The sequence below is a fragment of the Panthera onca genome, chromosome C1 (assembly GCF_046562875.1).
Source record: "Panthera onca isolate mPanOnc1 chromosome C1, mPanOnc1 haplotype 2, whole genome shotgun sequence".
In the NCBI taxonomy this organism is placed as follows: domain Eukaryota; kingdom Metazoa; phylum Chordata; class Mammalia; order Carnivora; family Felidae; genus Panthera; species Panthera onca.
This window is the reverse complement of record NC_138346.1, coordinates 83,839,532-83,864,376: the sequence shown is the minus strand read 5'-3', so window position 1 is coordinate 83,864,376 and position 24,845 is coordinate 83,839,532. Positions and strand designations below refer to the sequence as shown.

Sequence of the window (24,845 nt, the reverse complement as noted above, 5' to 3'; positions counted from 1 at the left end):
TCAACTGGCTTTGGCACCGATATGTCTTCTGACACACACAATACTCTGAAGACAGGCAAGTTTCAGAAGATAAGGAAATCAGTGTGCTTGACACGGGGTGTAGGAATTTCACATCTATGTGTGTTGGAGTGGATGTTGGAGAAAGCCAGAGTGGAACCAAGTGTTTTTCTACAATGTTTAGTAAGAGAGTGGGCTCATTGGATGGACATACTCATACCATGGATTCTTTCTAGGTATCGACTCACCTTTGATAATGAAGATGTTTTCCATCCATATAATTGTTCCCCTCACATCCTCTTGCCTGATAACGTCTTTTTCCCATGATGGATCATGATTACTGAAGCTCTTTCATATAGCAGACCACCAAGGTCAGCCCTCCTGGAGAGGACCCACGATGATCATGATAATTAATGGCGCCGGTGACAACAACAGCTACCGCTACTATGGTAGTAAAAAGTCGATTGCTACCATCAATATTGCTGCTAACATCATTGACAATACTACTCCTATTATTATTATTATTATTATTATTATTATTATTACTGTTACTGTTATTACTACAATTTATCTCTATTATTATTAGCTTCTAGTGAGTACCTTCTATGTTCTAAGCACTATATTTGGCCCATTAAGTAAATTTTCTCTCATTTATTAATAGCACTACACTATAGATAATATCAGGTACATTTAACTTGTAAGATGGTTAAGTGGCCTAACTCAAACCATTCAGCTATCAAATGTTTGAATCAAATTCCAATCCAGATTTTACAGACTTTCAAAATCCACACTCCACAATGTTATCTTTCTATAGGAAAGCACCCTAGAAAGCTCATTTTAATTATATTTTTAATTCACTGTATTATATTTATAAGGCATTTTAAAACTATTTCTTATTATAAAACATTTTCAAACTTATAGAAAATTTGTAAGTACGGAACAAGCATTTCTGTTCTCTGTGCCATTTGAGAGTAATCTACCAACCTAATGCCCCATCTTTTATGTGCATTTCCAACAAACGAGGGTATTCTCCAACATAACCACTCCAAAAATCAAAATGAGGAAACTAACGTTGATACATTACTATCATTTAATCTTTAGACCCCATTCAAGTTTTGTTAATTGTCCCTACAATGTTTTTTATAGGAAAATAATTAGTTGAGAATTATGTGTTGCATTTAGCTGTCATATCTCTTTATTCTTCACAAGGGAATTACTTCTCAGTCCTTTCTTGACTTTCATGACCTTGTGTTTTTGAAGACTTTAGAACCAGTTATTTTGTAAAATATTCTCCAGTTGAGGTTTGTCTAATGTTTCCTCATGATTAGATTCAAGTTATGTTTTTGATGAAAATATCACACTTTCCTAACTGTATCCTATTAAATGGCATACAATTTGGACTTGTCTCAGGACTGACGATGCTCACTTTAATCAGTGATCAAGGTGGTGTCTGTCAGGCTTTTCCTCCATAAAGTAATTCTTCCTAGCCTCCTTGGTAATAAATGCATATTTTGTAGGGATCTATTTTAAAACCATGTAAATTTCCCATCTTTCCTCAAATGTTTAATGTATCAAATGGTCGTAACTTTTCAAATAAGTACTATTCTTACTGCCATGTTTTCCTTTTGATGCTGGAATTATCACTGGTTTGTCTGGTGGGAGTCCCTTCAAACTGGTTTCTGGATCTTTTTGACATTACCCAATCATTTTGGGGCCTTTTTTAATGTTTCCTGGGACAAGAAAGATTTTTTAGACTGAAATGTGCCCTGCCTCAATCAACTATTCTGGAATCAACCATTTATCCTAGGAGCGTTGGTTTCTTTCAATGGAAAATGATATTATGGGGCCATAGTCTAGGCACTAGGTCTGTTCATGATATTATGAAGCAGCAATCTGGGTACCAGGTCTGCTATATATGTATAAACATATGTATACTTATGTGTGTGTATGTGTATATACACACATATGTATATATATTCTTATATTTACACATAATTTACATCTATATTTATATCTATATAATTCTGTATTTCTTTATGTATCTATATGTACTGAAAATTAAGGGCTCTTTCTGGTTTTATTCCTTTCCATATATGTATAACTCTCTTCTGATACCTGGGTCACCTTATCCTTAACATAGTTACTTATTTGATCCACCCTCTGTGTATAAGCAGTCTGTCATGTCCAGTTTTGCACAGCTGCCCTCCTCACCTCACTTTGGCTCTGACCCAGACAAGGTCACTCCCATAGCCTATGTGAAAACTGCCTCTCCTCTCTTAAGCTTTGATCCGCCCAGTAGAGCAACTGGTTCAAGTATAAATAGAAAAAACAAAACAAAACAAAAAATGTCTGTAACTTTAAATATCTATCGTCTACATTTTATTTTTCAGTACATTGGGAAGAGTTGACTGAAGGACTTTTATATTTAGTTCCTATTAAAGAACAATTCTTCAATGTGATAGATGTTCAATTACATTACTGTGGAGCAGGAGTTGGCTTTGTGGCCCAAATTCTACCTGTAGCCTCTTACAGCCCCAAAAGCTTAAAGCCCAGCAAGCCAAGAATGGTGAATGGTTTTTACATTTTTAAAGAGTTATAATATATATATGTGTATGTACACATATATATACTCATATATACATATACATACACACATATCTATCTATCTACCTACCTATCTATCTATCTATGTATATATGTATACACACAGATCAAATGTGACCCCCAAAAATCTTAAATATTTACTATCTGGGTCTTTACAGAAAGGTTCTAGTCTTGGGTATCTGCTTGCTCTGCCAACTTGGCTAATTCTTTACCTAGAGGTAGTGACATAAAGTGCAAAAAGTTCTTGGGCTGCTTTAAGCCTCAGGACTCTAAAGAAGTTGCAAAGAACCATTGAATTGCCATCTTATAAAAACAGAGGTATGAGTAATTTGCAAAATCATCAGTGAGAACAGGATAGTGCTAGGATAAAATCTTAATCACCCCACTCCTTGTCTTAGATTAAATATGGCCAGGTCCATTAGCCTCTGACTTGCATGGCCATTAGTGGAAGGCTGGCCTCCAACTCTATTTATTTCAATCAACACCCTCTTATGTAAACTCCTAATGCTTTATTATATGAGTTTATATAACTAAAGAATTAATTGAGTATAGCCCCTAATTCAAATTCAACACTAAATCCGTTTTGAAATAAAATGATTGATTGCAAGAATTGCAAAACCTGGAAGTAGAATTTTTCAAGAGAACAGAGTCATTATTTCTGAGTTACACACCAAATATTAACAGGGTAGGCGGGCCAAATTGCCACATTTGGACTAATGTAGTATCTACTTATTAATGAACCTTGCACACTTGGCTTAGTGTTTTGTATTAGAAACACGTAAACCTGGATCTTTAGAGGCAAAACTGCAGTTTCTGGACAAAGAGAAGGAAATCTCATTAATACAGGAAAAAGACTTATATACAGAAACAGTTTGAAAGCCCCACTGACAAAGGCATGTCTGATACCATTTCCTTTCTTCCCCAACAGAAGAGAAAAAAAAGCTCCACTCAGCATTATTTATCAATATAAGTGCATCAATTCAGTTTCCCACATATTGTGATATCCCTGCCTTAAAAACAAAATATCTTCTTTTAAGGTTTTAAATAGCTACATCCTGTTTCCTTTTTTTTTTTTTTTTTTAACCTTACCCAAGCAGTGCCCCAGATAGTTAGAAGTACAAAGAGGAAAGGTATTTGAGGAGGGAAAAGAAACAACAAAAAATAAACTTTCACAGTGCCATGAATTCATATTCCAGTATTATTTTATATTCTCACTTAAAAGCTTGGGCTGAGATGTGAGTCCCAGTGCAGTGCTGGTACTAATTGCTGTGAATAATTCAAATTTTATCACTCTCCAGGGCCTCTCTGGGGCCGGGCAGCGGAAGCCATGTTTGGTACTTCGGAACCCACAACATGATTGTTCTCAATGCTGCAAAATACACAGGAAGCTGGAGCTGCTTTATCTGGTAAACTGGGAAAGACAGGACAGAGGAGAAATTGGAGGGCATTAGCCAATCCAAGGAACCAGCTAGTGCTCAGTTCATTCCATACACACTAAGATCTAAGTCTTACCTAGGTCTACGGATCTGGGCTGTATGTGCTCTTTTGTAAGAAGGTTAGAGAAAGCTCTACTTTTCTTTGGCTCAAGAGAGAAATCCTGAAGCTGGTGATGCTTTGAAATAGGTCCTGGAGAGAATAAAGGGAAAAACTGGAAAAAATATATATATATTTCAAAAAATACCTCACTCAACTGCCTTGTCTGCATAATAACATTGAGCAAGACTGTCACTCTGAAGACATATTAGCTCATTTAGGTAATTAGTGTGAGCAGCATGTTTCCCTACTTATTCCATTCAATTATAGGGTTCTCACTTTGTCATTACTGGAGTGTCTTAATGTGACTTGTAATTAGTGTAATTACAATCCAATGTTAATTATATCTGCCACTTAGACATAATTTTATATAGTAATGGTCTCTAATCTCAATAACCTTATTATGTTGTTTATTCAAACAGGAATTAAGTCTTCTTTCATGCGTCAAATATGGAGATTACAAAAAAGTACTGCTTGTGTCATTTTGGTAGTTATGACAAGGGAATCTCTGAAATAGCAAAATCATAATTTGAGACAATGTCTGCATGTGCAAACAATTACAGCAGTTCCTCCCTGTTTCCAGAAATATGCCCATGTATCTCCAAATAACTGTGTGCAGTGGCAGTTTGAGCCTTGACTTGCTCATGAGTTCTGGGAAGAACTAATGTGTGTACATCTAAAAGAAGCCTATTATGGTGGTTCGGTTTATTAGTATACCAAATGCACTCATTGCTGACCATTTAATGGACCATTGCTCTGAGTAACTAACCATTGTATACAAAGTAATAATATCACCTCATTGGAAGAGCACATTATCTTTTAAAGTGCTCTTAAATATATTATTTCAGTTAATCCTGAAAACAACTTTGTGAGAGTAGCAATAGCAGATATCAGATAATTTGAAAAGATTGAAAAATAAAATAAAAAACATTGACCAGGCTCACTTAGCAAAGGTAGAACTACTAATCAAAAAGCAATTTTGCAGAACAGTTAAGAGCATGAGCTCTAGAGGTAGATTTCTAGGGTTTGAATCCCAGCAACTACACTTAGAAGAAGTTCAGTGCCCTTGAGCAAGTTACTTAACCCAGCAATCCCTTTGTGTCCTATTCTGCATAGCAGGAATAACAACAGTATCTACTCCAGAGGGCGATTACAAGGATTAAATGGGCAATAGAGAAAAAGCCTAAAACCATTCTTGGCACAAACTAAAAATGAAATAAATGCACGTTGCTGTTATGGTTACTCTTAAGAGCACTCTCATTTCTTGATTTGTAACTTGAAATCTTTTTCCTATAGACTACATCACTTCCTTATAGCTTTTCTTATGCTAATTACTAATTAAAGATTTGATCTTCACCCTGCATGGTTTTGTATACATAGAGTATATTCATTTAGAAATAGATACCCCTGCCCCAGTGCTATTTCCTAAAGCTAAAATAAAGAATCCTTTGGCCAACTCTGCTGTTATAAGAATACCGTACTATGAAGTTCCTTGGGAGAGGATTCAGTGGTTTATTACTCCGTTACAAGCACCAACACTCACACTTCCTGAATACTCAGAGTGATACTTCTCATTACTTTAGCGTTTCATGAATCCTCAAAACTTTAACAGACTCAAAGGCAATAACATAGGCAAACTATTCTTTACATTAAGACCTACAAAAATGTTAGTTTTACTTATTTAATGAATCTCAGTATCTGAATTTTTTAAAAAGTGGTTAAGTCAGAATATTACAATTTACGAAATTTCCTGTTGAGCTTTTTCATTTCCTTTAAGGTCACGTTCTTTTCCTAATTTTCGAGAAACAAATAGCTTGCATACCAAGTTTTGAAATGACTTGGCTTCTTTGGACGTATATTCCCTTCTCTGACAAAGCTGGCAAAAATAGATATTTTCATAATTTATTCTCAAATAGAGTCCCATAATCTTCTGCAACAAACAAGAAGGTGGTTTTCGCCACCAATTTTTCTTGGTTAACAAAAACATCAACAAGCAACTAGCACATTCCTGGCTTTGGATTTTTAGACCATTTTTCAAGTTCTCAGGTAGGAGAAATATTAGCTCTTGGAGTGTGCTCTAACCTCAGAGAAAAGCTGGGCCTGTTGGAGTTTATAGCAGTATAAACACGACTGGTTGGGAAATCTTTGGAATGTGCACTGCTGCCAGAGAACTGGTCATTAAATATTAACTAGAAGGTCTTCTGACTTTCTGTTTTATTTATAATTATTTACATGCAGTGTTGGGCCATTTTTGCCAGATAGACAAAAAACACTGAAAGATGTCAATTCATCCATCTTTCAATTCTTCTGGTAACTACAATGACCCAGGTTCAGATACGAAGCTTGAGTTAAATGTGTGGATGAATTCTTGCTTCCAAACCAGGCCTTTGCAAAGAGGCACCAGGTTTTAATGTTCTCAAGTGCACAAAGATCACAGCCACTTCGAGCTGCCATTGAGTTATGAGCTCACAAAGCCCTCCGGCCTGTTGGTCATGCTCTAATTTAGTCAGTGATGTTCCCCTGCACTAGTTTCCAGTTTTCTCCACTATTACCTGGAAGCATTTCTCCAGAGTGTTATTGGTGAGTGGCAGTATTCCCATCAAGAAACTCCTCTGTGGGCAGCACAAGGCCATGGTAGGACATGTCCCTGGTCAGAAGCTGGTGACATACTTCCATTTTTGGCCCCAGAATCAGCTATTTTTTTTTTTTACCTTGAACTGGTCAATCAACTACTTACATCTTACTTTTCCCATCTGAAATTAGGTCCCCACCCAGTCATTTTCCAAAAATGAGGACAGAATACAAAATTAAATCATATTTACTGAATGCTCTATGTTCCTTCCTAGAAATAAGTGAGTTACTAATAATGACTATGACTTCATAGGTGAGGGAGTTGACTGAGAAGCCCAAACAATGCTTATTTAAAATGAGGGCAAGAGTTTGCAATTTTTAAATAAGTCTACATTTTAAGAACAAGCACAGCATGACTTTGGAATCAAACAATACTGGATTCAAATCTAGATCCCAATATTTCCCATATGAATGACCTTGGGCTAGTTACTCAGCCCCGTTAAGACATTATCCCTTTACCTGTAAATAGTGACAATAATAGCATATGTGAGGGTTATTGTGAGGATTATATGAGATAATGAGTGTAATGGATAAATTGTATGGTGTGCGAATTATGTGAATTATATTTCAATAAAGTAGAAAGAAAGAAAGAAAGAGAAAGAAAGAAAGAAAGAGAAAGAGAGAAAGACAAAAGACTTCACAAACACCTGGGACTAGGAGTTTGCAAGATTCATAATAGTCTGTACTGAGTGAAATGCTGAAACTGCCATGGAAAATGAGACCCAAAGGCTCAGAGAAGTAGTATGCTAGTGTGGACATACCACATAAAGCAGACAAACTCCAGCTCACTTTATTCCATGGGAGAGCCTGTATGAATCACCTATAACCAAAGTATGAAATGCATCGGTAAGAAGGGCTGAGCACTCTTAGAAGCACAGTGATGGCTGGTCTCAGCCAGCCCTGACAGTAGGACAATGAAGGACATTGAGTAGGACATAAGACAATGAAAGCAAAGGGGGTGTTGAAATAAGGAAATGATAGAGGAAGTGTGGCAGTACTTACTGATCAGAAGCGAGGTAGGCACAATTATCATACTGGGCGGCAGGAGGGGATGCCTGTACTGCAGAGAACTATGGAGAGAGTTAATAGAATGTAGCATACAAAGGAACTAGGAAGATGGGCAGCTACCAATGGTATCCATTAAGGATGGATAATTAGGAGGTTGAGAAGGTCATTATAATAAAAAGTCACGATACTGTGCCCAGTTTCCAGACCTGAGCTCGGGTCTGTTTACTTCACAGTTACAACTCCAGGGCCTAGTATTGGAGCTGGTATATACAGTGCTTGCTAAATAAGTGTTGAATGGATGAAAGTACATTCCATAAGAAATTACCCAAGAAAGGAGGGGGTATAAAGCCTACGCTACTAGCCACTATTATTTTTGTACAAAACAAAAATTGTATTAATTTATTTCAATTACTCATTATAACATAAAAATTATTTTCAGATTATATGATTCACAAAGATTGAATGAATTGTACAGTATGTACTTTATCCATCAGTATCCCCACTCACTGTCGTCATTGTTTGCATAACTAGATTTAGTCTTTTGCTGCAATGAGAAAAATGTTTACTCTCCCCTGGGTATTGCTTGTCCTTAGCTTGTGGGCAGTTCACCTTGTTCCTGACTCCAGCCAACTAAGACAGAAGTCTCAGAGCTCCACATGAAATTTTACCACTCTTTGATTGGCCTGCTAAGTTGTTGTCCACTTGGGAAACCACCAGTGAGCAGAGATTTTATCAGTAGCTTATAAACCGTGTCGAATATTGCTTTGTTTCTGTGAGGTCATGCTCTCTCCACCCTTGTCAGAAATATACAAAATCCAGAACAAAGCCCAACATCATGGCATTTCATGGTGCTTTCTTCTTCCCTGGATTCCTTTCTCCTACTACAGTGAGGGTTTTTGCCAGTTACGCTGCTCTCTCCTCCTCAACCAGTCATTCCACGAGTAAACTTTCCCTTCAGGTGAATAAAAGTGTTGCCTTCTCTTTCTAAATGCTGATTTTTTTTCTCTAAATATCTTCCTTATATCTTAAACAAATGCAAATACCTACAAATAGAATTTTAAAATCTTGAAGAAAGACAGACCTGAAGATTTTAATATTGAAGAGGTTATCTCTTAATTAGCCAGGAAATTTGCTTTGATTTATGTTGATTTGCTTTATAGATCTTGTCAAAACATTAATCAATGATTTTACTGAGCACCTATTGTGTACACCATATTCTTGACTTCTAAAGAGTTCCTGAGCTCATAGAGTTGATATACAGTTTTGTCAGAGAGCAAAAGTAAACTAAGTGTGGCTCCATTTAATGAAAATCAAATTATACCAAGAGTCAGAAACCTATGTTCTTGGCCTTGGCTCCTCAGAAGTGTAAGCAAGTCACTTAATACTGCTCTTTTCCCACACAGAAGACAGAGATCATATCTACCTTATTTCACAGAATGAAATAAGATAATTTATGTAAAATTGTTATGAAAGTAAAGTACCATATAGGGTAAGGTATTAAGTAAAATAGCAATGCAAGACACCGTATCACAAAATGCTCAGCACTGAGAGAAATAAGGGTTTAGGAATTCAGGGTCAGAGAGGTTTTCACTCATAATGTGGGACTGTTTGAAGCAGGTGATATTTAAATTGACAATAGCAGACCATCAGCAGGGATAGGAAATAGAGTCAAAAACTGATGTACAAAATGCTCCTTCCCACAAATATGCTATTAATCAGAGGATATATGAATTGTGGAGAGAGAAAGCAGAAATAAAGGTTACAAAGGAGGTTGAGTATCAAATGTGGATAGGAATGTCATATAAGGGACACACACACACACACATTCACACAAATATATATCACAGTACACATTTGAGAATAGACAAGCAAAATGAGAAAATGTCATGTAATCTTACTCTGCAGTATAAACCTTTGGCAATTTTGTCTTACACCCTTCTAGACACATTCCTTGTTTATTTAAAACACTTGCCCCATGATATTTGATTTCTTGTTTGTATATTGAGCATGTTGTAATATCTGGTAGGTAGACAGTAGACACAGAATAAATGTTTCCTGGGCTGAAATGAAGCTGACTCATTTCCGCATGCAGTGTGGGAAAAGGTTTTTATCTTCCTCTCTTTAAAATTGAAGTTAGGTTGGGCGCCTGGGTGGCTCAGTCGGTTAGGCATCTGACTTCGGCTCAGGCCATGATCTCACAGTTTGTAGGTTCGAGCCCCGCGTCAGGCTCTGTGCTGACAGCTCGGAGCCTGGAGCCTGCTTCAGATTCTGTGTCTTCCTCTCTCTCTCTCCTCTTCCCCCACTCATGCTCTCTCTCTCTGTCTCTCAAAAATAAAACAAAAACATTAAAAATAATAAAATTGAAGTTAGGAAATTATTTGTTCTCTTAGGATTTATTTTGCTAAGTTAACATCATCAAAATTAACATCAACTTTGCATTTTATCAATTCTCCTTCTGATTTTGTTGATGCTATGGTTGAAATCCAGTCACTTCTATTGACTTTGAATAGCTTTATATTGTTCCAATCTAATTTCTCTAAAGCACAGGTTGTTTCATAATTGATCAGGGAATTAGGTAACTACAACTCCTTGTGTGGGTAGAAATCTAATGGGCATTTTCTTATTTTTCTTACTTCTAATTAAACAAACATGTAGTTAGCAGTTTTAGAAAATTTCTAAAGTATAGTGAAAAAGTTAAGGGGTGCCTGGGTGGCTCAGTCGGTTAAGCGTCCAACTTCAGCTCAGGTTGTGATCTCAAGGCTCATGGGTTTGAGCCCCGCATCAGGCTCTGTGCTGACAGCTCAGAGCCTGGAGCCTGCTTTGGATTCTGTGTCTCCTTCTCTCTCTGCTCCTCCCCCACTCATGCTCTGTCTCTCTCTCAAAAATAAATAAACATTAAAAAAATTTTTAAAAAAAGTTAAAATCATTTCTAACTATATAACCCAGAAATAACCACATTAACACACATAAGTGAATAAAATGCATTTTAGACTTGAAAAAATATATTATCGATATACTCTATGAGAGATGTTTTTCCTCTCAAGGCAATACCAGTTTGGTCAGTGGATTTGAAATTAAAGCATTAGGTTGAATATATATATACATATATATATATATATATATATAGATAGATAGATAGATACATATATATATGTGTATATATATATATATATATATATCTATCTATACATATATATATATCCAGATTAGCCTTTACATTAGAAAATAATCAGAAAACAATCACTTAAAAAGGTTAATAAACAAGAATGGCTTATTCTTTCCATGAAGTTTGAATTTCTTGAAGTCACCTATGAAAAATGCAAAGATCTACCCACTCAAAATGGTCCTCTAATTTCAGGTGTGATGAAGAGATACTGAGAAACAGTACTTCTGGGACCTTCTGAAATCTCACCATTTGAGCAGCTGCGTCTTCTTTCAATCACAAAACTGACCACACACACACACACACACAAAATGCATTCCATTTCAGACAGACTCTAGAATAATCAGGCATCACTAGAACTAATTAAGAATTCTGCTTTCATTGTTACACTTGACCAGTATCAATCCCATGGCAGCTAAAGGCACAGTTCTGTCTGTATCATATTTCACGTATCTTTTTATATATATTAAATAGAATGGCAATAGATATCAGGGGAATTTTATAAGAGTAAAGAAATAATAAAATAAAAAACCAAAATTTTAGAAATATTTAGAGGGGGGAACAACAGTGATTTCCTAATGAGATTTTTGGGATGGCTGTGCATCTATATATGTAAGAATGCATGTAGATGTACCAATGCAGCTGTGCACACACATCCATATTACTGCTTAAACTATTTCCTCACTGACTGATACACTGGTCTCTATTTCACACTGTGACTATGTATGGTAGTCAATGCTGACTTACTTTCTATGGTAATCTCAATGTATATTGCCTCATCGTCCTTGGAAAGCAATAGGTCAGTGAAAATACTCCCAATTCACCACTCTCAAAGGATGTGTCAACTCTCTAAGTGATGAAGATGGTATTAATAATAATGATATCTAATGTATTAAGTTTTCTGTACTAAGTGTTTAGTAAATGTTATCTCTTTTCATTCTTCCAGCAACACTATGTGGCAGATAATAATATCCTTACTTTACAGATGGCAAGACTAGGGATCAGGTTTAAGTAACATGGACAGGGCCACAAAGCTAGAGGTGGTGGAACAAAGATGGAAATGCATGCACTCCTGAGCCCAAGTTCTCATCTGCTATGCACTCTTGCCTCTTTTGAGAAGAGAAGGCAAACAAGTCTCTATTCATGAACTATCCCTGAGCAGCAGAGATGGCCACTCCCAAAAAATAATCAAAATGCTTTTTAAAGTCTGAAATAAATAAATAAAATGAGCTCTGCTGTGATAGAAAGTACCACATTTTGCTCACAACCAGTGTAATTTACTTTGTTGGCTAAATTTAGTAACCAGAGTTATACATAGGAAATACGCTAACCAACTAGATCTCCAAATGAATCAATAGTTTTCGAACGTGAAACCTTAAGAGATATGGCTCAATAAAAACTCACTGATCCTTTCCTTCTTTCCTTCAGCCAGATCAAAAATATATGTATTTATATATCGAATACCTTTTAGAGTCAGACACTGTTAATTACCTAGGCTTCATCAATAAATAAATCAAGGTCTCTGCTGTCAGTATTATATCTAGTGGGGAAGACAAAAAAGTAAAAAGCAATTTCCATTCCTTAGGAGGTAGGATAAGTGCTAAATGTAGATAAAGAGGCCTGATACTTAGGAGTGTTCCTGATCCAGGCATTTTGTGGGAAAGATCATAGAGGAATTTATGTTGGGGGTCATTTCTAACCTAAGACCTGAAAATAATGACAAGTTAACTAGCTGATGTGAAAACATGAGTATAGCTAAAGAAATCAGAGATGATGGTTACCACACAAAAATCAATTAGAAAAAGCAAACATTGAACAAAAAACCAGCTGAATGTATGAATAAGCAGTCTACACAAAACGAAATATAAGTGGAAAATAAACACATAAAAGAAATGCTTACCCTGACTCATATTTAAAGAAATACAAATCAAAACAAGTGTATAATCGTATTTCACTCATTAGATCAGCAAATGTAGACTTTGATGACAATGCTGGCAAGTTCATGTATTTTGAGCAAGAATTTGAAAGTTTCAGTAATGTAGCAAGGCAATAGGTATGAAAATTATAAATTAAATATGAAGGTATCCTGTAGTCTTACTCTTTTTTTTTGATGTAATTTAATTTTTTTAATTTACATCCAAGTTAGTTAGCATATAGTGCAATAATGATTGCAGAGGTAGATTCCTTAATGCCCCTTACCCATTTAGCCCATCCCCCCTCCCACCTCACTTAAGAAACTAATGCCACAGTTTCACTCACAAAGATTTGGTCAGATATATATTCAAACTGTTCATTAAAACATGTTTGTAATGGGGTATCTGGGTGGCTTAGACAGTGAAGCGTCTGACTCTTGATTCCAGCTCAGGTCATGATTTCATGGTTTGTGGGTTCGAGTCCCACACTATTAGCACAGAGACTGTTTGAGATATTCTCTCTCTCTCTCTCTCTCTCTCTCTCTCTCTGCCCTTCCCCCCCTGCTCTCTCTCTCTCAAAAATAAATAAACATATTTTTTTAATTTAAATAATAAAAAAAGAAAACATGTTGATAATAATTAAAGCTGAAAATCACAGAACTGCTTATCAATACGATTCTGGTTAAATAAGTGTTGGCAAATCCACTTATTATGGGCTAAATTGTGTCCTCCCCTAAAATTCATGTATTAAAGCCCTAGCCCTGGTACTTTAGAATGTGACTGTGGAAACTTTAACGTGGTAATTAAATTAAAATGGAGTCCTTAGGGTGGACCCTGATCCGGCTTGTGTCCTGATAGAAAGAGATTAGGACACAGAAAATACATAGGAACAACCATGTGAGGACATAGCAAGAAAGTGGTTGTCTCCAAGTCGAGGAGAGAGACCTCTGCCGACAGAGGTTAGAATGACCAAACCAGATTAGAGGCAGGGCACCCATCGACCTGGGGTCTAGAACTTTGGAAGAAGTACGTCTGGAATAATATTGGTGCTTCTGAGCCAGGAGGAGGAGCCCTGTGGATCAGAGACTTGAAACAAGAGCCAAATTATCCACTAGGCAATGTGGACACAGTGCACAGACCCAAAATAGTTTTCTGGGCTCATGAGAATGTTTTGATCTGTTTTAAAATCAGAAGAAGAATATGGGGCTCAGTCGGTTGAGCGTCAGACTTGGGCTCAAGTCATGATCTCGCAGTCCATGAGTTTGAGCTCCACATCAGGCTCTGTGCTGAGAGCTCAGAGCCTGGAGCCTGCTTCAGATTCTGTCTCCCTCTCTCTCTTCCCCTCCCCTGTTCACACTCTCTCTCTTTCTCAAAAATAAAGATTAAAAAAACTTTTTTAATAAAATCAAAAAAAGTAAACTTTAAGATCAAAGGAAAATTTATTATAAATAATATTAATATTTGTCTTTATATTAATGCCATCATAAAATACAGTTTAAACAATTTTTACTATGGATGAAGGAACTCCCAAAGGCATAAGTGCCCAGGGCCTATGAAAGTCATACTGTGGCTCTGCCCAGATTTCTAAGTGGCTGAGGAACCAGCACTAAGATGTTACCAGTGCCTCTGAGGGACTTACAAAGGAGTGGAGCCTGGGTGGCTCAGTCGGTTGAGCGTTTGATTTCGGCTCAGGCAGTGACCTTGCAGTTCGTGAGTTCAAACCCTGCATCAGGCTCGCTGCTGTCAGTGTGGAGCCTGCTTCAGATCTTCTGTCCCCTTCTCTCCAGACGTCTCCCCAACTTGGGCTCTCTCTCTCAAAAATAAATAAACATTAAAAACAAAAAGGAGTGGATTCTGGGTGGAGAAAACTGAAAATCGGAATCAACCAGTTGCTACTGAAATTAACTGTTACTTTCAGGAAGAAGTGAGGATGGGGTAAGAGATGGGACAGAAAGCAAACAGGGATAGGAATAAAAGGAAATGGGAATAGAAAGAAAACTGGGAGGACACGGTTTGTCCTCTAGCCTTCCATTCTTCTGCCACCTCTATTGGCAGAGGTTTAAGGGGAGAGGTGGGTAGCACATACAAAGGGAAAACACAGTTTACATAGTTGTAGCCCCAGCATCACCTAGACATATAGAAGGGTAGGCCTGATACTGATAGACAATAACTTAATTCCTGGCACATTCTCATAAAAGAGTAATACACAGCTGTTAAACAGAATGAGATCATTCTGTAGGTGTTAATATAAATAACATCCAGAATATACTATGACATATTAAATGTAGATGTAGAATAGTATATATTAGAATAGAATAATACAAAAGATAAATATAGATAGATAATTAATTAGATAAGTGTGCCTCTTTCTCTTCCCTGAAGGAACTCAACAAAACTTAAGTGTAGTTCAATGTAGGGAGTTTGATTAGGGTGATAGTTGGAGACTCACTTTGATTTGATTGTTTTCTGTATCGTGTGAAATTTTCTCAATTTGAACATGTAGCTTTGTTAGTTTGCTCTAATACCAACACAAGTTATTTGGATAGTGGGATTATACTACTCTTTATTTCCTTTCAAATCATCTGTATTAAAAATTGATAACTGCTATTTAAACACAATGAGCCTACAGTTCTAAAAACATATTTTAGGAATCTCTCAAAGAAATACCTCTATTTAGTGTTCTTTCTGATTTCATCTGCCATCAATCTCCTTTTTGTATTCAGCTCCAATATATATGAACTCCTTTGCGTTTCTAAACCATGCCCCTACCTCTTCCCACCAGTTTCTTCTTCAGCTAACTTCTGCTCATTCTCTAGCTTTCAAGTTGGTACTACTTTCTCAGAGACACCTACCATGATTTCTAGTCTAGGTTGTGTGTGTAATACACATTTTCAAAGCTCCCTGAATTTTTTTCTTTTCTTTTCTTAACAAAATTTTTTATTATGCTTATTTATTTTGAGAGAGAGAGAGAGAGAGACAGAAACAGAGACAGAATGCAAGTGGGGGGGCGGGGTGCAGAGAGAGAGGGAGACACAGAATGTGAAGGAGGCTCCAGGCTCTGAGCTGTCAGCACAGAACCCGATGCAGGTCTTGAATTCACAAGCTGTGAGGTCATGACCTAGTCCAAGTCAGACTTTAACCAACTAAGCCACCCAAGCGCCCCATGAACTTTTTTCTTATAATACTCATTACACTCTGTTTCACCATTTCCTTAACAACAATTTTTTGCTGTTGTTGTTGTAGTCTGTAAGAAGCACTGGCTCAGCTAGAAAACTGCGTGGCTCCCAATAAATAATGGGGTGAGTAATGCATAGAAGAATGAATGGATGGATGGATGAATGGATGGATGGATGGATGGATGGATACACACCCTAAGTTGTTTATTACTTAGGTAAGAACTTATGTAGTTGTTTAAGGATGAAAGAAAAAAATGTCTTCAAAACTTGAAATAATGTTACCTTTATAACTAAACTAATTATAATAAACTAAATATAAATGGATGAGGGTAATTAACTGTCTTGAAATCAACATAGGGAAAGGGGAACCTTGTTAAAAGCTGAGTTTTATTAAAATTCAAACAAAGTGACTAATGGGTATATAAACTCAGAAACATGTATAAATACAGCACAGATTTTTTTAAACCTGTAATCTACCTGATGAAAGAATTAATCTAAGTTTAAAAGATGGTCTCTAAGGATGTGAGAGGGGGAAAAAAATGAGTTTAAAAGGGAGGATATTTGTATTTACCCAGAACTATCCAAGGGAGAACATGTGGAGAGCAGACTCATGCTCAGATCACACCAGGTCAAGGGGTAAGGGTGCTTTATAAGGCTTTTCATCTTAAATGAATTATTGTTTAATAGAACTACATTTATTTTACTATAGGTAACAATATTTTGATTAAAAAGTTTATTTCCCAGACCCACAGCACCAGAAATATTATATCCTGAAAAGAAGACATAGATTAATCATTAGAAAGGCATATACACTGTTGTACTTTAACCGATAGAAACTCTAATTTATGCATCAATTCATTACAATTTTGGACAGTATGAATGAGCTCCCAAAACTGAACCAACGTTAGGTATATTAACCAAATTTAGTTTCTGGCCGATAAAGCTGAGGCCTAAACGCCAGTTCTTGCTTTTCAGTGTGCTCTACCTGAATAATGAGCCACACTGCCTTCCTAAATTCCATTTAATTAAACAAACATCTATTTAATATATACTATTTTCCAATTACTATGCTAGAAAGTAGGAGGAACATAGATGAAAAAGATATGGATTAGAAGTCCTTGAAAAATTTACAATCTAGCTGAGAATATAGGCATGTAAAAAAACATTATTTTAATTTTATATAATGAATAATAAGAAAGAAGTGCATCCTGAACTTTCAGAGAGCAGAAAGGAGCCTATGACAACCCAGCTGAGGTTAAGGAAGGTTTCCTGAGGAAGAGAAGCTGAATTGACCCTAAAATGACATATGTGTTGAAAGTATCCAATAAAGATCTTAAAGTGGCTATTATAATAATGCTCATTGAAGTAAAGGAAACTATGCTTGTAATGAGTAAAGAAATAAGATAAAAACATCTTTAAAGAATAAGACTTTATATAAAAGAACCAAACTGAAAACTTAGAGCTGAAAAAGAAAATATCTGAAATAAAAAATTAAATCAGTGTGTTTACTAACAGAGAAGAGACAACAGAGAAAATAGTCAATGAACCTGAATATGGATTAATAGTTACACGATCTGAAGAAGAGACAAAAAGATTTTGTTTTTGTTTTTGTTTTTTTAATAAATAGAACCTAGTTACCCATGGGACAAAATGAAACAGTCTGACATATAGGTAATCAGAGGTCTCAAAAAGGAAGACAGGGGCACCTGGGTGGCTCAGTTGGTTGAGCATCCAACTCTTGGTTCTGAGCTGGGTCATGATCTTAGGATTGTGGAATTGAGCCCCGTGTCATCAGCATGCAGCCTGCTTGGGATTCTCTCTCTCTCTCTCTCTCTTCCTCTATCCCTCTTCTGCTCTCTCTCTCTCTCTCTCTCAAATTTTCTTTAAAAAGTAAGAGAAAAAAAATAGAAAAATACTTGAAGAAATAAAGGCCCCAAACTTCTCAAACATGGTGGAAAAGTAAAACTTATAGTTTCCAAAGGCAAGCATAATAAATTTGAAGAAAATCTCCCTAGGCACATAATAGTCCTATTTCCAAAATCCAAAAATAAATATATATGTATTAAAAGAAGCCAAGTAGAAATGACTTACAACATTCAGAGGAACAACAGTCAAATTGGCAAATTATGAAAGGAGATAGAGTATCATTGAGGTAAAGACTAAAAAGTTCCCTTTGAAACAGGCAACATGAGATTCCTGAGAGGCCTTACTGAGAGAAATTTCATGGCACAGAAGGAGTAAGAAGTCGGATTATAGTGAATTAAACATTGTCTTCTTTCTTAAAACACACACATACAGTAAATGAAAGCAGAATTATATAAGCATTATAATTAAAAATTTAGAAAAGAGATTGTAGAAGGGTTCCTATTTAAAGCCTTCACTTGTAACACTATTCTCTGCATATCTTACACATAAAAATATTACTGAAATGCAACAGCCACAACTGTGCATAAATGTGACTTCCATTATCTGGACTCTGACAAAGAAACAAATGTTAATTTTATTTCTCAGCTGCTAAAAAGTAGTAGTATGAACAGAATGATTCTGTGTGATATGTTACCTAAAATTTATATCAGAAAAAATAAAGTTCTTATAGCACAGTAAGTGACATGATGAAGAAATTAGCAGCTAGGAGGAAACTCTCATGGTCCTTTATCGCAGTTTTAATGGTCCAGGGTTTTCCTTATCCAACATTTGTGGAGGAATTCACATTTATTGACCTTGCTTTTATATTAATGAAAAATATTTTGTAAGAAGGTGGTCAGTGGAGAAAAAAGAGCTAGAGATCTAAGCTTCATATTACTTTAGTTGGCATTTTCAATTGTAATGATAATCCTTTTTTGGTGGTTTAAGCTGAAATACAGCTCCTATTTCCTTTTTATTTTTTTATATCAAAAGATAATACACAGGGGCACCTGGGTGGCTCAATCGGTTGAGTGTCTGACTCTTAATTTCAGCTCAGGTTGTGATTTTAGGGCCGTGAGATTCAGCCCTGCGGTCAGGCTCTGTGTTGGGCATGGAGCCTGCTAGGTTCTCTCTTTCTCTCTCTCTCTGTCTCTCTCTCTCTCTCTGTCCTTCCCCAATTTGTGCACACATGCACACACACCCTTTCTCTCAAAATAAGTAAATAAACATTTTTTTACAAAAATATAATAACATATCAATGATATTTTGAGAGGCCTAAAGGGATTAAAAGGTACAAACTTTCAGTTGTAAAATGAATAAGTCACATAGATGAAAAGTACAGCATAGGGAATATAGTCAATAACATTGTAATAACATTAAAAAATATATTTTTTGAGAGAACAATGACTTATTTTTAAAAATCTCATTTATTGCATAAGATTAAGTTAGTTGTTTAGTTACAGAATATGATACTATGGAAGATAGTGAGAGGAATAGAATAGTCAATGTTTCAACAATGTCTACCATGCACTACATATACTCTCATTATCTTTAATGATGAAAGAATTAAAGTAAATGCAAATAACAAAACTACAGTTTGCCTTTGAACAACGTGGGTTTTAACTGCAGGGACTCACTTAAATGTGGATTTTTTTTCAGTAAATACAGTGCAGTATTTTCCCTTATAATATTCTTAATAATACTTTCTTTTCTTAGCTTAATGACAAAAATACAGTAAATAATACCTATAACATACAAAATATGTGTTGATTAACCATTTATATCACTAGTAAGGCTTATGATCAACAGTAGGCTGTTAGTAGTTAAGTTTTGGGGAGTCTAAAGTTATATGTGAATTTTCAACTTTGGGGGTGAGGTCGGTGCCCTTAACCCCTGTGTTGTTCAAGAAACAACTATATATTAAAAGTCGTCAAACTGTCAAAACTTCTACTTGGCTCAGTAACTTCACTGTGTACACAAAATATTGAGTTAGAAATTATAGAGTTGAAAAACAAAGAAAATATAGAGTTGATTGTTACTATTTAAAGCATCTCAAACTATTTACTCCTTTTCTTGATCACTTAAAGATTTTTTTGCTCCAATATTCACCTTGAAATTTTCTTCATAAAATCACCATATGTTTTTTTTTTCTTTTAAGTTTTTAAAATAATTTACATCCAAATTAGTTAGCATATAGTGCAACAATGATTTCAGGAGTGGCTTCCTTAGTGCCCCTTACCCATTTAGCCCATCCCCCGCACAACCCCTCCAGCAACCCTCAGTTTGTTCTCCATATTTATGAGTCTCTACTGTTTTTTTCCCTCCCTGTTTTTATATTCTTTTTGCTTCCCTTCCCTTATGTTCATCTGTTTTGTCTCTTAAAGCCCTCATATGAGTGAAGTCATGTGATATTTGTTGTTCTCTGACTAATTTCACTTAGCATAATCCTCTCCAATTCCATCCACGTAGTTGCAAATGGCAAGATTTCATTCTTTTTGATTGCCGAGTAACACCCCATTGTGTGTGTGTGTGTGTGTGTGTGTGTGTGTGTGTGTACATATATATATATATATATATATATATATATATATATATATATATATACATATACCACATCTTTATCAATTCATCCATCGATGGACATTTTGGACTCTTTCCATACTTTGGATATTGTTGATAGTGCTGCTATAAACATTGGGGTGCATGTACCCCTTTGAAACAGCACACCTGGGGGAGCCTGGGTGGCTCAGTCAGTTAAGCGTCCGACTTCAGCTCAGGTCACGATCTCGCGGTCTGTGAGTTCGAGCCCCACGTCGGGCTCTGGGCTGATGGCTCAGAGCCTGGAGCCTGCTTCTGATTCTGTGTCTCCCTCTCTCTCTGCCCCTCCCCCATTCATGCTCTGTCTCTCTCTGTCTCAAAAAGAAATAAAACGTTAAAAAAAAATTAAAAAAAAAAAAAAGAAACAGCACACCTGTATCCTTTGGATAAATCTCTAGTAGTGCAGTTGCTGGGTCGTAGGGTAGTTCTATTTTTAGTTTTTTGAGGAACCTCCATACTGTTTTCCAGAGTGGCTGCACCAGCTTACATTCCCACCAACAATGCAAAAGAGATCCTCTGTCTCCTCATCCTCGCCAACATCTGTTGTTGCCTGAGTTGTTAATGTTAGCCATTCTGACAGGTGTAGGGTGGTATCTCACTGTGGTTTTGATTTGTATTTCCCTGTTATGAGTGAAGTTGAGCATTTTTTCATGTGTCCGTTGGCCATCTGGATGTCTTCTTTGGAGAAATGTCTATTCATGTCTTTTGCCCATCTCTTCACTGGATTATTTGGTTTTTGGGTGTTGAGTTTGATAAGTTCTTTATAGATTTTGGATACTAACCCTTTATCTGATATGTCATTTGCAAATATCTTCTCCAATTCTGTCGGTTGCCTTTTAGTTTTGCTGATTGTTTCCTTCACTGTGCAGAAGTTTTTATTTTGATGAGGTCCCAATAGTTCATTTTTGCTTTTGTTTCCCTTGCCTCCAGAGACGTGTTGAGTAAGAAGTTGCTGTGGCCAAGATCAGAGAGGTTTTTGCCTGCTTTCTCCTTGAGGATTTTGATGGCTTCCTGTCTTATATTGAGGCCTTTCATCCATTTCGAGTTTCTTTTTGTGTATGATGTAAGAAAGTGGTCCAGGTTCATTCTTCTGCATGTCGCTGTCCAGTTTTCCCAGCATCACTTGCTGAAGAGACTGTCTTTATTCCACTGGACGTTCTTTCCTGCTTTATTAAAAATTAGTTGGCCATATGTTTGTGGGTCCAGTTTTGGGTTCTCTATTCTGTTCCATTGATCTGAGTGTCTGTTCTTGTGCCAGTACCATACTGTCTTGATGATTATAGCTTTGTAGTATAGGTTGAAGTCTGGGATTGTGATGCCTCCTGGTTTTCTTTTTCAAGATTGCTTTGGCTACTCGGAGTCTTTTCTGGTTCCATACAAATTTTAGGATTATTTGTTCTAGCTCTGTGAAGAATGTTGGTGTTATTTTGATAGGGATTGAGTTGAATATGTAGATTGCTTTGGGTAGTATTGACATTTTAACAATATTTGTTCTTCCTATCCAGGAACATGGAATATTTTTCCATTTTTTTTGTGTCTTCTTCCATTTCTTTCATAAGCTCTCTATAGTGTTCAGTGTATAGATTTTTCACCTCTTTGGTTAGATTTATTCCTAGGTATTTTATGGTTTTTGGTGCAACTGTAAATGGGATCGATTCCTTGATTTCTCTTTCTGTTGCTTCATTGTTGGTATATAGGAATGCAACCGATTTCTGTGCATTGATTTTATATCCTGCAACTTTGCTGAATTCATGAATCAATTCTAGCAGACTTTTGGTGGAATCTTTTGGGTTTTCCATATAGAGTATCATGTCATCTGTAAAGAGTGAAAGTTTGACCTCCTCCTGGCCAATTTGGATGCCTTTTATTTCTTTGTGTTGTCTGATTGCAGAGGCTAAGACTTCCAATACTATGTTGAATAACAGTGGCAAGGGTGGATATTCCTGTCTTGTTCCTGACCTTAGGGGGAAAGCTCTCAGTTTGTCCCCATTGAAGATGATATTAGCATTGGGTCGTTCATATACGGCTTTGATGATCTCAAGGTATGATCCTTCTATCCCTACTTTCTTGAGGGTTTTTATCAAGAAAGGATGCTGTATTTTGTTAAATGCTTTCTCTGCATCTATTGAGAGGGTCATATTGTTCTTGTCCTTTCTTTTATTGATGTGATGAATCACATTAATTGTTTTGTGGATATTGAACCGGCTCTGAATCCCAGGTATAAATCCCACTTGGTCATGGTGAATAATTTTTTTAAATCTATTGTTGGGTCTGGTTGACTAATATCTTGTTGAGGATTTTTGCATCCATGTTCATCAGGGAAATTGGTCTATAGTTCTCCATTTTAGTGGGGTCTCTGGTTTTAGAATCAAGGTAATGCTGGCTTCATAGAAAGAGTTTGGAAGTTTTCCTTCCATTTCTATTTTTTGAAACACCTTCAAGAGAATAGGTGTTAACTCTTCCTTGAATGTTTGGTAGAATTCCCCTGGAAAGCCATTTGGCCCTGGACTCTTGTTTTTTGGCAGATTTTTGATTACTAATTTGATTTCCTTACTGGTTATGGGTCTGTTCAAATTTTCTATTTCTTCCTGTTTCAGTTTTGGTAGTTTATATGTTTCTAGGAATTTGTCCATTTCTTCCAGATTGCCCATTTTATTGTCATATAATTGCTCATAATATTCTCTTATTATTTTTATTTTTGCTGTGTTGGTTGTGATCTCTCCTCTTTCATTCTTGATTTTATTTATTTGGGTCCTTTCCTTTTTCTTTTTGATCAAACTGGCTAGTGGTTTATCAATTTAGTTAATTCTTTCAAAGAACCAGCTTCTGGTTTCATTGATCTGTTCTACTGTTTTTTGGTTTCGATAGCATTAATATCTGCTCTAATCTTTATTATTTCCTGTCTTCTGCTGGTTTTGGGGTTTTTTTTGCTGTTCTTTTTCCAGCTCCTTAAGGCGTAAGGTTAGGTTGTGTATCCGAGATCTTTCTTCCTTCTTTAGGAAGGCCTGGATTGCTATATACTTCCCTCTTATGACCGCCTTTGCTGCGTCCCAGAGATTTTGGTTTGTGATGTTATCATTTTCATTGGCTTCCATGTGCTTTTTAATTTCCTCTTTAACTTCTTGGTTAGCCCATTCATTCTTTAGTAGGATGTTCTTCATTCTCCAAGTATTTGTTACCTTTCCAAATTTTGTCTTGTGGTTGATTTTGAGTTTCATAGCATTGTGGTCTGAAAATATGTACAGTATGATCTCGATCTTTTTGTACTTACTTAGGGCTGATTTGTGTCACAGTATATGGTCTATTCTGGAGAACGTTCTATATGCACTGGGGAAGAATGTATATTCTGCTGCTTTAGGATGAAATGTTCTGAATAGATCTGTTGAGTCCATCTGGTCCAGTGTGTCATTCAAAGCCATTGTTTCCTTGTTCATTTTTTGATTAGATGATCTGTCTATTGCTGTGAGTGGGGTGTTGAAGTCTCCTACTATTATGGTATTACTATCAATGAGTTTCTTTATGTTTGCGATTAATTGATTTATATATTTGGGTGCTTTCACATTTGGCACATAAATGTTTACAGTTTTTAGGTCTGCTTGGTGGAGAGACCCCTTGATTATGATATAATGCCCTTCTGCATCTCTTGATACAGTCTTTGTTTTAAAGTCTAGATTGTCTAATATAAGTATGGCTACTCCAGCTTTCTTTTGTTGACCATTAGCATGATAGATGGTTCTCCATCCCCTTACTTTCAATCTGAAGGTGTCTTTAGGTCTAAAGTGGGTCTCTTGTAAACAGCATGTAGGTGGATCTTGTTTTCTTATCCATTCTGTTACCCTATGTCTTTTCATTGGAGCATTGAGTCCATTGATGTTTACAGCGAGTACTAAAAGATATGAATTTATTGCCATTACGATGCTTGTAAAGTTGGAGTTTTTGGTGGTATTCTCTGGTCCTTTCTAATCTTTGTTGCTTTTGGTATGTATGTATGTATGTATGTATGTATTTACTTATTTATTTATATTTTCATCTTTTCTCCCCTCAGAGAGTCCCCCTTAAAATTTCTTGCAGGGCTGGTTTAGTGGTCACAAACTCCTTTAATTTTTGTTTGTCTGGGAAACTTTTTATCTCTCCTTATATTTTGAATGACAGCCTTGCTGGATAAAGCATTCTTGGCTGCATAGTTTTCTGATTCAGCACACTGAATATATCTTGCCACTCCTTTCTGGCCTGCCAGGTCTCTGTGGATAGGTCTGCTGCAAACCTGACCTGTCTTCCCTTGTAGGTTAGGGACGTTTTTTTCCTTGCTGCTTTCAT

General features: G+C 36.3%; 1 long non-coding RNA gene across 1 annotated transcript in view; it reads right to left on the bottom strand.

Annotated features, from left to right (window-relative positions):
- Positions 1-3,824: 3,824 nt before the first annotated feature.
- LOC132673631 (uncharacterized) overlaps positions 3,825-24,845 on the bottom strand; it is a 38,893-nt gene continuing 17,872 nt past the window's right edge. Inside the window, exons 2-4 of the long non-coding RNA XR_009608135.2 lie at positions 7,768-7,825; positions 4,114-4,227; positions 3,825-4,012 (exon numbers count right to left, since the gene is read on the bottom strand). This is a non-coding gene — a long non-coding RNA (uncharacterized LOC132673631). The remainder of the gene's footprint in view (positions 4,013-4,113; positions 4,228-7,767; positions 7,826-24,845) is intronic.